Source organism: Hemiscyllium ocellatum, unplaced genomic scaffold (assembly GCF_020745735.1).
Source record: "Hemiscyllium ocellatum isolate sHemOce1 unplaced genomic scaffold, sHemOce1.pat.X.cur. scaffold_719_pat_ctg1, whole genome shotgun sequence".
NCBI lineage: Eukaryota > Metazoa > Chordata > Chondrichthyes > Orectolobiformes > Hemiscylliidae > Hemiscyllium > Hemiscyllium ocellatum.
Genome location: NW_026869196.1, coordinates 214,527 through 230,021, shown reverse-complemented (window position 1 = coordinate 230,021; position 15,495 = coordinate 214,527). Strand labels below are relative to the sequence as shown.

At 44.7% G+C, this 15,495-nt stretch overlaps 2 long non-coding RNA genes across 2 annotated transcripts in view; one reads left to right on the top strand and one right to left on the bottom strand.

Annotated features, from left to right (window-relative positions):
• Positions 1-5,804: 5,804 nt before the first annotated feature.
• Positions 5,805-15,495, bottom strand: part of LOC132814182 (uncharacterized) — a 62,151-nt gene continuing 52,460 nt past the window's right edge. Inside the window, exon 3 of the long non-coding RNA XR_009644336.1 lies at positions 5,805-5,881. This is a non-coding gene — a long non-coding RNA (uncharacterized LOC132814182). The remainder of the gene's footprint in view (positions 5,882-15,495) is intronic.
• LOC132814181 (uncharacterized) overlaps positions 9,295-15,495 on the top strand; it is a 58,677-nt gene continuing 52,476 nt past the window's right edge. Inside the window, exon 1 of the long non-coding RNA XR_009644335.1 lies at positions 9,295-9,403. This is a non-coding gene — a long non-coding RNA (uncharacterized LOC132814181). The remainder of the gene's footprint in view (positions 9,404-15,495) is intronic.

Genomic DNA, 15,495 nt, shown 5'->3' with positions numbered 1-15,495 from the left:
TGCTGACGCTAGTCGATCAGTTTATCTCACTTTAAAGATATTCTCACTTGCCAAACTTCCCTTTCCCTGTAAATAATTCCCGTCCCCAATCACATTTTGAAAGTTCCTGGCTAATACGATCAAGATTGGTCAGGCTCCATTTTATAACTTGCACTTGTGGACCAGGCCTGTCCTTTTCCAAAGCTGTTTTCAAACTACGAGAACTGTGGTTACTTTGGCAAAATGCTTTCCCACTCACATCTCAGTCCCCTTCCCTACCTTGATTCCCAAGGGGAGGTCAGGTTTTGCCCCTTTCTCTTTTCAGGCCATTTACATATTGATTGGGAGATCCTGGAACACAATTACCAAATGCCTCCCTTGCAAACTCTGAACACTGGCAGTCCCAATCTAGGTTTGGAAAGTTCAAAAACCCTACCATAACAGCCCCATTATTATGGTTGATATTTAAGATGTCCCGATACATTTGTTCATCAGTCTGCCACGGATTATTCGGGGTCAGCAGTCAGATCGTATCAACGTGATGACCCATTCTTATTTCTCAGTTCTAACTTAGCTTCACTGGGCGATCCCACAGGAATATCCTCTCTAAGTCCTGCTGGGATGATTCATGCAATCAAAACCCACCACCACACGTCCTCTCCTGCCTCCCCTTCCTGGAGCATCTCTACCTTGAAACAATGAACTGCCAGTCCTGCCCCTCCCTCAGCTGTGTTTCTGTAATAACTATAATATCCCAGTCCCATGTTCCAATCCCTGCCTTGAGTTCATCTTCCTTAGCTGTCAGGCCCCTTGTATTGAAATAAATGCAGTTTAATCATCAGTTTTCCCCCATTGCCTGCTATGTTCTTGCCTGCCTTGTCTGCTGAAATTACTGTCTTTAACACGTGTACCAGTCTCAATCTTCTTTCTGGCCTTACGTTTATTTAAGGTCCAACACCCTGCCAGACTAGGTTATGTCCTCTCAAGCATCTCTAGCAATTCACCCCAGCAGGATGTGGGTCCCTCTCCCGCTCCCAGTTGAGGTGCCTTTCCCACCCTGTCTCCCTGTGCTGACACCTTCAGGGATCTATGAACTTGTCCACCAAGGTCCCTGTATTCCTCAGTACTCCGCAAAGTCCTACCATTCATTATGTCTGTCCTTCGCTTATCGTACCTCCCACAGAGTATTACCTCACTTCAATCAGAACTGAACTCTGCTTAGATTTTTATCTGATCGACATCGAACAGCAGACGGAGACCATCCCCCTCACTGTGGATAACACCCTCACCTTTCATATCATCTGCAAACCTACTAATGATACCTTCTGCTTTCACATCCGAGTCATTAATGGTCAATGGTTCCTGCACAGATCCCTGTGTACACCCGTTGGTGAAAGTATTCTACCCACCAGTTTTGCATCCAATTTGCCAACCTGCCTTGGAACCCAGTCCTTTTGGACCAACCTTCCATTTTGCATCTTATCAAAGGACTTATTCAAGTCCGTGTAACCCACATCATCTGCACTGCCTTCATCAATATACTTCAGCACCATTTCAAAAACCTGAACTGAATTCCTCAGACAGTACCTTCCTCTGCCAAATCTGTGATGACTAAACCAAGTTGATCCTTATCTTTGCAAGTGTGGATTCATCCTCATAATTCATTCCAATAATTTCCCTCCCCCTGCTGTCAGACTATCTGCTCTGTAATTACCTGGCCTGTCCCTGCTGTCCTTTTTGAACAAAGGGACCACATTAGCGATCCGCCAGTCATTCAACACTTCACCTGAGTCCAGCAAAGTATATATATCCACCAACAATCTCTGGGTAATTAGCATGGGGTCAAAGAATGCTGGTCCAGGCAGTAACACCCACATCCCATGAATGAATAAATAAAAATAAATATGTCCCTCCCTACCTCTGCAAACCACTCCAGCTGCAGTAATTCGTACTGGCTTTGTAACACCGTTCAGGCCCTGACCACTCTCTGTAACTCTCTCACTACCTCCAGCATCTTCATCTCTCCCTGTTCCTAACGTATCAATAAACCTTGACAATGTTTCCTCTTCGCATTGCCCTCCTCCTGCTAGCAGACCCATTGCAATCCCTTTAAAACTTACTCTAAAACTCTCACTTGAGGATTTTAAGTATTTTGTGGTGATCTTCTCAGCTTCCTAATCTAATATGATCCATTTTGTCCTGAGTGAGGGACTGATGGGGATTTCTTGCTGAGTTTTTGTCTGTTTCAATGGAATGTCCTTTTGTTGAGTGTTTTACACTGTTCATTCAAATGTTTTCCACAGTTCATTTCCAGACACCCATATTTCAGTCTGTGTAGCCTATTTACCTTGGTCAGTTTTCCTCTCAAACCCATGTAATTGGCTATTTTTGTTTCTATTTGTAGCTTGTCCTTTCTGTGATTTACTTGAAAACTTTATTTTTCTTTAAACTGCACTTTATCACAATTTTCCTGAGGATCTCTCCAGAATGACATAACTCATTCACTAAGTTTTCTCACACAACAGTCGCTCTGAGACAGTTACGTCCCTCGCTGGTTGCACAATGTGTTATTCTAAGAAATACTGAAAAAAAATTCTCTGAACTCCTCTTCCAATATCACTGTTGTCAGTGTGACTGTCCCAGACTTTGCGAATATTGAAATTTCAATAAATGTTCACCATTCCTTTATTAAAAATTCCAATGAGTTCCTGTGTAATGCAGTGATGAGCAAGGGAATGCTGTTCAGTGGTCTAAAACTGTTCTGCTGCTTGTGTCCTTGGCAAGGAATAGCCAGAGGTTACATTCAGACTGACTCTACTTCATGATCTGAGACCAAATGCTTTCTCTGTAATGCCCGTCTTACCCATTATTGTTAGTGTTACCCATTTTGCCTGAGTTTGCACAATGTTGCGAAACATTGAATATTTATGTCCACCTTTTGTTCGCCCTGTAACCACATCTCTCTGGTGTCAAAATCTCTTTTATCTCTGTGCCACAAATCCATCTACCTTGTTGCAGAGACTTTGTCCATTAATAAAAAACATAACTTACTCTTTCCCACAATTTCCTGTCACAAATGGTTTTGCTGATCTACAGTTTTAGTTAAAATTTGGCCCATCCTGTTCCTTTCTGTTGTCTTCGGTCACATTTTCTGTTGCTTCACCTTTTCTATTTGGATTTGGAAAGCTTCTTTCACCTGAAGCCTGTCCCAGCATCCTCTTTGTCAGTTTAAAGCCCTGTCCATAATCCTACCAATGTGATTGGCCAGGACATTGTTCCACTGGAACTGTGCTGGGACCAATCTGAATGGATTTTTTTAAAATCAGGTCTGGGATGTGGGTGTCTCTGGCTGACCAGCCTTTATTGCCCATCCCTTGCTGCCCTTGAGCTAAGCAGCTGGCTCGCCCATTTCACAGGATCATTGAGAGGCAAACACTTTGCTGTGGGTATGTCGTGCAGACCACGTGAAAGTGAACTGTCGTCTTTCTCTGAAGGTCAAGTGTTTGGATTTTTATCAATACTTATTTATGGATTGTTAATTCTAATTTTTAAAACATATATTCATTTAAAATTCCACATGGTTAGAAGTTAGAAAAAAGAAGAGAGGTGGTCACTTTGTTGGGACTGTATTGTAGACTGAGTAGACCCAACAGATACCAGAGGAGCAGCTGTGTTGAGGGATTGCAGATAACTATAGGAATAATAGAGGAGTACAGGCTGGAGATTTTAATATTCCCTGTATTGACTGGGCCACCTGGAGTATAAAAGACTCGGACAGATTGCAATTTTTCAAATATGTCCAAGAAAGGTTTCTAAATCAATATGCAGAGGGCCCTACTCTACTCAGGCAGGTGCAACACAGTGCCCACAACTGTCTTTGTTTTAACATAGTTATGAAGGAAGATCAGCAGGTCCCCAGATTGATGAGGAAAACTGGAACAGGGCCAGGTTTGGGGCCATTCTGCAGGATCTGGCCAGCGTCAATGCTGTGAATTTAAAATTGCACAATGCCCAGTTATAATCCAACTCGCTTTGGAAGCGCTGGTGATCACTGTAACAGATGAAAGGCTTCAACTAAATTTGTTTGATATTATATTCCATGACCCTGCCATCCTGTTGCTAGAAATTCTGTGCCTTAGGATTGTGCTCCACAACCACCTGATGAAGGGGCAGTGCTCTGAAAGCTAGTGCTTTCAAATAAACCGGTTGGACTGGAACCGAGTGTTGGGTGATTTTTAACTTTGTACATCCCCTGTCCAACACTGGCACCTCCACATTATGATTCTAATCGATTGGGTGAGTCTGTTTGAAGGAAAAGAAACAACTGGCAAATGGGAGGCTTTTCAAAGTGTGATCTGAAGAATCCAGGACCAGTCTGCCCCATTGGGATAAAGGGAAATGCTGGCAGGGTTAGGGATCCTTGGCTGGTGTGGGATAATAAGGCTCTGGTCTTGAAATGAAGACTGCATGCATTGGGTTTAAGCTTTCAGTATCTACATAAACTCTTCTATTCTTAAAGACACCACCAATCTGTGGAGACCCTACAAACCTCTCAGTCCCTGTAACACTCCCAATCTGCAGAAGCCATTCCAATGCCTGTGACTCTTTCAATCCAGTTCCTACAAGACCCACTATCTGTGTGAAATCTTTTCATTGCCAGCACCCACCCTGTCAATGTAAGCTGCTCTAGTGTCTCCATCTATCTACTCATTTCCATAATCTTCTTCAGCTCTTACATGTGTAAACGTCTCCCTCCCCTACAACCCTTCCCACTTTGACTAAACTGGAGGAGGTTACTAATGCTCCCTAATCTGTGAAACTGTCTCCAACCAAAATTGCTGTCTTTGTCACTTGGAGAATCTGTCTGATTCCACATCCTCTTTATCTAAATAACCTGCAGAACCTCAGCCTTCCTGTATCTATAAACATCTTCAGTCACGACTACCCTCCATATGTCTATTTGTTTTTCTAATCTGGACAACTCACTTTATCTCTGTACTCAGCTCCATTCACCTGAAAAATTCCTGTCTGTGTAAAATACCACTATCCTTATCCCTGTAAACTGCTCCATTCCTCCCAACCTCCCCATCTCCATGAACTCCTGTAGGCCCGACAGCTCTCCACATTTCTGTAACCTCCTGTGGCTCTGTGCCCCTCCCTCTCTGTGAAACCACCTCCAGCCCCCACACCCCTCCCAGTCTGGGCCATCTGCTCCAGATCAGACCATTGCTGTCTCTGTTACCTCATACAACCTTAGCAACGCCTCCTATTTGTGTCACTTCATTCAGATCACAACCTCTCCCGCTTCCCGAAACCTCTTGCTGCCATCATAACCCTTGCTATTTAGAACATGGATTAGCACATTCCAGAACAAGCCCTTCCGCCCTCAATATTGTGCTGACCTTTTATCCTACTCTGAAGACGAAACTAACCTGCATACCTTACATTTTACTGTCATTGATGTGCCTGTCCAAGAGTTGCTTAGATATCTGGAATGCGTCTGAATCTACCACGGCTGGCAGTCCATTCCACACACCCACCACACTGTGTCAATAACATACCAGTCCCGTCCATGCCGACAGGATATCCCAACCCCATCTAGTCCTACCTGCCAGCACCTGGCCCATATCCCTCTGATATCTAAGCTAAACCTTCCGCCAATTACCTTAAACTTATGTCTCCTTGTGATTGCCATTTCACCATGGGAAATAGTCTCTGGTTATCCACTCCATCTATGCCTCTCATTCCCTTGTACACCTCTATCATGTCACCATTCTTCCTCCTTCGCTCTGATCAGAAAAGCCCCAGCTTCTACAACCTACCTTCTATGGGCATGCTCTCCAGTCCAGGCAGCATCCTGTTCAATCTCCTCTGCACTGTCTTTAAAGCTTCCACATCCTTCCTATAATGAAGCAAACAGAACTGTTCACAATATTCCAAGTGTGGTCTAACTGAGGTTCTGTAGAGCTGCAGCAAAACCTCGCATCTCTAAAACCCAATCCCCCTTCTAATGAAAGCCAATACACCATATGCCTTCTTAACACCCTGTCAACTTGGGTGGTAACCTGAGGGACACAGGATCCCTTTGTTCCTGCACGCTGCTAAGAATTCTGCCTTTAACCACATAAAGGCTTTCTGCAGAATCCTCCAATCTCAAACTATGCCTACCTTTGTAAGTTCCTCCAGACCCTACAACACTCATAAACTGTGAAACCTCCTCAAGTCCCTATATTCCTAATGTCTGCAAAATCCTGCCATCCTGATGTCCCTCCATATCTCTGTAACCCCCACCATCCTCCAGTGCCTTCTAGGGAACATTGCAGAGGAAGGAAGAGTTGGAGAGTCTGGGCCATGTTACGAGGTATGAAGGGCTGCAGAACCTGGAGGATGGTACAAATGTAGGAAGGGACTTGGGACCTGCAGGAGGTTGCGCAATTCATAGAACCTGCAGGATGTGACCGAGGATGGCTTGTGGAACCTGGAGGATATTATGATTTGAACCGCAGGTAATTTTTGATTGGACCATTCAGCCGATCTTACAGTCATAGAGATGTACAGCGTGGAAACAGACCCTTCAGTCAAACCCGGCCATGCCGACAGGATATTCCAACCCAATCTAGTCCCACCTGCCAGTACCTGGCCGATGTCCCTCCAAACCCTTTCTATTCATATATCCATCCAAATGCTTCTTAAATGTTGCAATTGTACCATCTGTAAGATTGGCTGAAAGATCCAATCAAAAATTACCTGTAGTTCAAATTATAACATCCTCCAGGTTCCACAATACATTCACGGTCCCATCCTGCAGATCAGATATCTCAACCCAATATAGTCCCACCTGCCAGCACCCGGCCCATCTCCCTCTAAACCCTTCCTATTCATACATCCATCCAGATGCTTTTTAACTGTTGCTGTTGTACTAGCCTCCACCACTTCCTCTGGCAGCTCATTCCATACATGTCCTATCCTCTGCGTGATAATGTTGCCCCTTAGTTCTCTTTTATACCTTTCTCCTCTCACCCTAAACCTTGCCCTACAATTCTGGACTCGCACACCCCAGGGGAAACACTGTCTATTTACCTTATCCATGTCCCTCTTGATTTTATAAACCCCAATAAGGTCACCCCTCAGCCTCCGACTCTCCAGGGAAAACAACCATCGCCTGTTCAACTCTCCCTATAGCTCAACCCTGGCAACATCCTTGTAAATCTTTTCTGAACCCTTTCAATTTTCACAACATCCTTCCGATAGGAAGTAGAACAGAGTTGCATGCAGTCTTCCAAAAGTGGCCTGACCACTGTCCTGTACAGCCGCAATATGACCCCCCAACTCCTGTACTCAATAGTCTGACCAATAATGTATACCAAGCGCCTTCTTCGCTATCCTAACTACCTGTGACTTTGCATAGACAGACAGAGTGGCCTGAGGTCTTCTGAGTAATGTTAGTTCAGTCTAAGCTGGTAGGCGGAGGCAGTGAAGTATTTGCAGTGCTGTCTGATGAATGGTCGAGAAATAATGCACATGTCAAACAGGCTATTGTAAGTGCTTATGGATTGCTTATGAAACGGAAGCCACGACAATTCCCTGTACTGTACCATCGCTAACTGACAAAGCTCCTTCAGACCTATATCCTCCAAATTGTTGAAACATGCTATCACCATGGCAACCCCCATTATTTCCAAACATTGTTGAGTCTCTAAAACCATCCCTATCAGTTTAATCTACTCCTCTGCATACAACACTCCAGGTCTGTGTAATCTCTTTAAGTCCTTCAGTTCCTATATACCTATGTGTAAGTGTGACTGCTTGGATGATAATACAGGAGTCATGGTTAGCAAGTTTGGGAGTGAGACTGAAATTGGTGATAAAGTGGACAGTGAAGAGGGTTATCGAAGAGTACAAAGGGATCAACAGTACAGCTGGGTCAGTCAGGTTAGAAAGAACAGGTGGAGAAATGCAAGATATTGTATTGTGGTAAAACAGACCAGGCTGGACTGGTAAAGTAAACGTTCGGGCCCTTGTCAATCAGTGACCCAGGGACGCAGATACACAGTCTTTTGAAAGTAGCGTCATGGGTAGACAGGCTGGTGAAGCAGGCGTTTGGGATGGTTACCCTTCATTGGGCAGAGCATTGAGAGTAGGAGTTGGGATGTCATGGTGTATCTGTACAGGACATTAGTGAGGTCACTGTATAAGCATTGTTGATTTTCTGGAAAAAATCAACTTGTTCACGTGTGTCCTTCAGGGAGGGACATCTAGCATTCTTACATGGTCTGGCTCACATGTGACTCCAGTCCCGCAGCAATGTGGCTGACTCTGAGCTGCCTCTAGGCAATTAGCAATGGGGTAATGTATGCTGGTCCATCCTCAGGCCGCAAATGAATCAATGAGAATACATATCTCCATCCCTAACTCTGCAAACAGCTCTAGCTGCAGCAATCCGTACTGGCTTTGTAACATTGTTCAGGACTTTGCCTCTCTCTGTTACACCCTCACCACTTCCAGAACCTTCAATTCTCCCTGTTCCTATCATCTGACAATGTTTCCTCTTCCTACTGCACTCCTCCTGCTAGGAGAATCCATAGCGATCTCTTTAACAAATGTGTCCAAGTTTCTAAATGCTGGCTTCTCAGAATTGATCGTTTTTTTTTCATCTCTTAATCAAATCTGTTAAGTCCTGGGCCAAGACCGTCCAAAGTGGGGAAAGAGCATTGGGAAGGTGTTGAGCACCTCGAAACTTGCTGTGGTGAAAATAGGAATCCAGCAGAAAACAGCACAAGGAGAGCGCTGTCACGCCAACGCCCCACCCACCCTCTTCCCATGTCCACCTCATGCCCCATGTGTAATAGTGTGTGTGGAAGGCCACATCGGTTTGTACAGCCAACTCTAGACTTTCCCACCCTCGCCCCGAGATTGGGAGAGAGTCAGCCTCATCTGTGAGCCACCGCCAAAGAGATGATGAGATATGAAGATTGAATCCCCTCACAATTATCCCAGTGCCTTTGTTACAAATTCAAACAATTCCCTGTTAATACAGTGTCTAGTAATGTGATATCACTCAGTATCTCTCCATGTGGTACCCCTCGCTGTGTCGGTCTATTTGCTGCCTCTGGCAGCATTTCTCCCTCTTACAGATGCTCTGAGATGCTGAGTCAACAGAATTGTCCACTCCAGATAGACGCAGCAGCACATACAAGGGATGGAGACTGGGATTCTCGAGATCTCTGCTGGACTCAGTGCCACTCTGCATGAGTTATCCTCATTACATCAGTCTAATTTCCCATTCTGTCTATTTCTGTCTCATGCAGGTAATCAGGATGTTCCTAACTCCTGTCTCATCCATCACCTCATTGAAGCTGGTTGGTCAGCCAGAGAGAGAGAGATGGAGAGGGAGATCTGGAGCCTTCAGTAAATCCTGCAGCCGGTAAGATCACTCACAGTAAACAGCACAAGATGGAGGTGGTAGACTTCTATATTCCGACCTGGAAGACAGGACATAGATACAGAGCTGGGCAAGGAACAGCAACATTCTAGGCTTCATTCCCACCATCTTGTGAGGGTCCTGCTTTCACCTCTGCTGTACTGGTCCTCAATGCGACAGCACAGGGGATAGCAGGCATCAATCCTGGCCCATTCTGTGTTAGTGATCTCTGTAATATCCTCCAGTCCAGATAATCCTTCCTCTGTTTGGAATCTCCACACCATTCTCCCTGTCTCTGTCAGGTTCTTCAATCCCTAACATCCTAATTCCTAAACTTCTGCAGTAGATACTCAATTCCTTCATCCCTGTAAACCCTGACTGTCCTGTCTATCCCTGTAAGCTCCTCCCACCAACACCACCCTCCATGTCAATGTATTTATCTTTAACCTCTCCAACGGTCCCTACCTATGTAATCTTCTCCAGCTCCTACAACCCTTCCTTAGCTGTGAAAAAATTGTAATCTCCTTGTCCTTCTCTAATTCTTTGATCTTTATCTTGTTAAATTACACCCTCATTCCCGACACCATACCCCTCGCGACCACAGGAACCTCCTTCAGTTTGTACAACCCTCCCTATTTGTGTAACTGTCTCCACCCCAGTAACCTGGCATTCTCCATTGCCTTCCCATCTCTGTAGCCTCCAGAGCCTAGAAGCCACCTTATATTTATAAACGTCTTCAGTCACGACAACCTTCCATATCTCTGTTAGTATACACAATACTCTCCTAGATGAAACAGCCCCCTGTCTGTGCCTCTCAGTCTGCCTACCTCTTCCTTTCTCCATCTCTATACCTATCTCCAGAATCTAATCCAGCTCCCTCTATCTCTGTAAATTCCTCCAATCCCCAAACCCCTTTGTCCCACTGACATTCTTGACCAGATGTAACTCTGTTTAACTCTAACATCCTTGAGTCCCTGTAAGCCTCCCTGTCTCTGTAACCTCTACCCATCTGTTCAACCCCCCACTACTGAGGAATGACTCCCTGCATTCACCATAAGGCAGATGGGATGACAGTGAACAGATATGATGGAACTGTCATTCCGGAGATTTAGCTGCAGAATGACCATCGCTGGGAGTGAATACTGAAGGGTTGTTGGGATAGAGTCATGGAGTCAGAGAGATGTACTACAACATGGAAACCAGCCCTTCGGTCCAACCCATCCATGCTGTGCAGATATCCCAACCCAATCTAGTCCCAATAGGCAGATTCAGCAAAAAGCCAACAAGTTGTGAAGGAAGGATGAGGTTAATGCATTAATGAGACAGTCATGTGGATCTGAATAACAAAAGTGGAGCTGAGAATAAGCAAGCAGCAGCAACCGTTAGCAGGAATTCTTTTGTAGGCACCAACCAGTGATGGGAATGTCAATACGGTTACAGTCAGGACACTGAATGTACTTGTAGCAAGAACAGTACAGTACCTGTGTGTGACAGTGGTGTGATCTCCATGCCGACTGATACAGCAGTGAGTATCAGTGCTGTAACGGATAGAATCCTGGATTGTATGTGAGATGGTTTTCTATAACATCATATCATATTTGTAGATCAAGTGCTGTGTACGAATAAATATCCAATAATCCCATTATAAAGGAGTTTTGTGAGCAGAAACCCATAATATTATGCAGGGCATATTGAGTTTGTGCTCAGACCATGAGATGTAGGAGGGGAATGAGGCCATTTGGCCCATTGAGTATACTGTGCCCTTCAGTCAGATCATGGCTGATCTGATACTGTTCAACTCTACTTTCCTGCCTTTTCCACAAAACCCTTGTTTCCCTGATTCAGTAACATCTGCAGGAGGTTACAGAACAGTTGGAGAGATAGACAGAAATGGCAAATTGGGTTTAGTCTGGACAAGTGTGAGATGATGTCAAATTCAGGAATAAAGTTCTCATCCTGAGGGATATTGATATCCAGAAGGATCTTGGTGCAAGTCAGTAACCCCTGAAAATGGCAACAGAAGTGTTTCAGATGGGAAACAAAGCAAATGGAGCACTGACCTTCATCGGTCACAACGTTGGGTAAAGTGGTTTGCATCTGATGCTGTAATTGTATAAAACGTTTGTTTGGCCACATTTGGAGAACTGTGTGCAGTTCTCATCTCCACACAATAGGGAGGATGGGGAGGCTTTGGAGAGGGTGCAAAAGGGGTTTATCAGCACGTTGCCTGTGTTAGGGTTTTTAAGTGTGTGTTAGGTGTTAAGAGGAAATTTAACAAAGTTGAATTGCTTTGTGAGGGTATCAGAGGCTGACAGGTGTCCAGGTACAGGGATATAACATTAGGACAGGGATAGATAATGTAGATAGTCAGCATCTCTTTTCCAATGTGAAAGTTTCAAATACTAGAGTGTAGAGGTTTAAGGTGAGAAAGAGAAAATTTAAACGAGATGTGTGAGGCAAGTTTTTTTTTGCAGAGAGTGGAAGTTGCCAAGCGAGGTCATAGAAAGAGAAATGTGAGTAAAGTTTTGAAGTGGGATTTCAACAGAAACATGAACGGGAAGAGCATAGAGGGATATGGACCACGTGCAGGCAGATTGTATGAGTTAGAATAGCATCATGGACAGCATAGACATGGTGGGCCGAAGGGCCTGTTGCTGTGCTGTGCTGTTCAGTTTTCTAACTTCCCAGCATCCGCCCGATCAGAGCCCCTCAGAATGGATGGTTCATTCCATTTCTCTCTCATTATCTAAACTTCAATGGGTTCAACCTCAACCTACTCCACCTCTTTTCATTGGAAAATCCCTCCATTCCCAGGATCAGCCGAGTGAGCCTTCTCTGACCTGCCTCCAATGTGACAATATCTTTCCTTCAGGCACTCTCACTGTTCATAATATTGAACCTTGCATCGTTTTAGCAAAACCTCCCTTTTTTAGACTCCATTCCCTCTGTAATAAATGCCAGCATTTGATTTGCCTTCTCTATTCCCTGCTGACCCTGTGAGCTACCTTTTTCAGATTGATACACAAGAACTCCCACAACCCTTTCTGCTGCCCGTCTGAAACCAAATAGAGTTACCCTGTCAGTAAGTCGGGACCATACTGACATTGTTAGAAAGGATATGTCAATATACAATAACTGGCCACTTAGAAACACATTTGATAAAAGAGAATTTGTTTCTGAGCCTGTTGGATTTAATTTGTTGGTGTGAATATAAATGGCAGAATTGTAAGGGTGTGAGAGGGGATATCATGTATTTGAATTATGAGAAGCCTTTGTGCAAGTTTCAGTCAGGGCTAAAGAGTAACTTAGTAGAGAATAGGGTCCCTTAAAGATCAATAAGGTCACCCCTGTGTGGAACCAGAGGAGATGGGTGAGATATTAGACAAAATAGCCTTGTCAGTATTTACTGTGGAGAAAGACATGGAAGCTCGGGAACTTGGAGAAATAAATAGCGATGTCTTGGAAAGAATCCTCACCAGAGAAGAGAAAGTGCTGGAATCTTAAAACAAATAAAGGTAGATCAATCCTCAGTAGCTCATTGGGTCGATACTAGAATATTGTGGGAAGCTAGGGAAGAGATTGCAGTGTCCTTAACAGAGATATTTATATTATCAACAGACACAGTGAGGTGTTGGAAGACTGGAGGGCGGCTAATGCTGTTCCATCACTTAAGGGCTGCAGGGAAAAGCCAGGAAATTACAGCCCTGTGAGCCCAGTGATGGGGAAGTTGTTGGAGGAGATTCTGAGAGAAAGGAGCTCCTTACATTTACAAAGGCAAAAGCTGATTTGAGATGGTCATCATGGCTTTGTGAGTGGAAAACCACGTTTCTCAAACCGGATTGACTCTTCGAGGAGGTGGCCAAGAGATAGATGAAGGCAGAGCAGTCAACGTTGTCCACGTGGACTTCAGCATCTAGTCAAGCGGAAGAAAGAAGCTAACTTGAGGTTGAGGAAGCAAGGATCAGACAGGACTCCAGAGAGTTACATTGGGTGGCGCGGTGTCTCAGTGGTTAGCTCTGCTACGTCAAAGCACTACAGGCTCCATTTCGATGAGAGCCTCAGGCGACTGTCTGTGGGGAGTTTGCACATTCTAGCCATGTCTGCGTGGGTTTCCTCCAGGTGCTCCAGTTTCCACCCACCATCCAAAGATGTGCAGATTAGGTGACTCAGCCATGCTAAATTACCCATAGTGTTCAGGGATGGGTAGTTTGGTGCATTAGTCAGGGCAAATGGAGAGTAACAGGGTGGGGGAATGGGGCTGGGTTGGATACTGTTTGGAGGGTTAATATGGAGGTGTTGGGCCAAATGGCCTGTTTCCATACTGTAGAGATTCCCTGAAGGTACCAGGAAGGAACCAAGGAATGGACTTAGGGCAACTAGAAGGCAGCATGAAAAAGCTTTCTTGGGAAGGCTTAAGGAAAACTGTGAGGCATTCTCCACTTCTGTGAGGAACAAGAGGATGGTCAGAGTGAGAATAAGGCCACTCTGGGATAGTGGAAGGAACTTGTCTCTGGAGTCACAGGAGGTAGGGGAGGTCTTTTAATGAATACTATGCCTCAGTGTTCACTGCTGAGAAGGGTCTTGTTGTTTGTGAGGACAGTGTGAAACAGGCTGATGGGTGGATGTTAAGGAGGAGGATGTGCTGAGAATTTTGTAAAAGATAAGGATAGATAAGTCGCCGAACCAGACTGGATGCGTCCAAAGTAACTGCACGAAGGGAGGGAATGGATTGCTGCGCACCTGGTGATGACCTTTGCACCCTCACTGTCCACTGGAGTCGGACCAGTTGATTGGAGGCAGGATAATATTATTCCCTTGTTCACGAAAGGGAATAGGAATAATCCTGGGAATTGCACACCTGTCAGTCTTATGTCTGTGGTGTGCAGATTATTGGAGAGGATTCTGAGAGAGAGGATTTATTTTTCCTTGGGAAACCATAGTTTGATTAGAGATAGTCAGCATGTTTGTATAAGGGCCAGGTCATGCCTTAAAAGTCTTATTGAATCTTTTAAGAATGTGACAAAACACCTTTATGGCTTATTCAGGAAATACAGAGGCATGGGATACAGGGAAACCTGTCTGTCTGGATACAGGATTACTGGCCCACAGAAGACAGAGGGTGATGATAGCTGGAAATAATTCATCCTGGAACTCAGTGACCAGTGGTTTTCTGTAGGGTGTGATTACAGCTCTTGTGCTCTTTGTGATTTTATGAATAAGTTGGATGTGTGAGTGGAAGGGTCGGTTAGTAGACTTGCCAATGACACGAAGGTTGGTGGCGTGGCTGACAGTGTGGAGGTCTGTTCTAGATTGCAACGGGACATTGACAGGATGCAGAGCTGGGCTGAGAAATGGCAGATGGAGGTCAATCTGGAAAAGTGTGAAGTCATTCATTTTGAAGATTGAATTTGAATGCAGAATACAGGGTGAAAGGCAGGATCTTTGGCAGTGTGGAGGAACAGAGGGATCTTGGGGTCCAAGTCCATAGATCCCTCAAAGTAGCCACCCATGCTGATAAGTTTGTTAAGAAGGGATATATTTTGTGGGATTTCATTAGTTTGGGGATTGAGTTTTAAAGCGGTGAGGTTATGCTGCAGCTCTGTACAGCCCTGGTTAGACCCCACTTGTAATATTGTGTTCAGTTCTGGTCCATTCATTACAGGAAGGATGTGGAAACTTGAGAGAGGGTAAAGAGGAGATTTACCAGGATGCTGTCTGTACTGGAGGGCATGTCTTATGAAGAAAGGTTGAGGGAGCTACGGCTTTTCTCATTGGAGTGAAGAAGGGTGTGGTGTGATTTGGCAGAGGTGAACAAGGTGATGAGAGGCATTCATAGAGTGAATAATAAGAGATATTTTCTACGCTCATATAAATAGCTATTACAAGGGGTTATAATTTTCGGCTGATTAGCGGATGGTTAAGGGGAGATTTCAGAGGTAGGTTCGTAACGTACAGAGTGGTGGCTGAGTGGAATGCACTGTCAGCGGTGGCAGTAAAATTAGATGCATTAGGGACATTTAATATACTTCTGGATAGGCACATAGATGATAATAAAATGAAGGGTATGGAAGGTAGAGTCATAGAGATGTACAGCA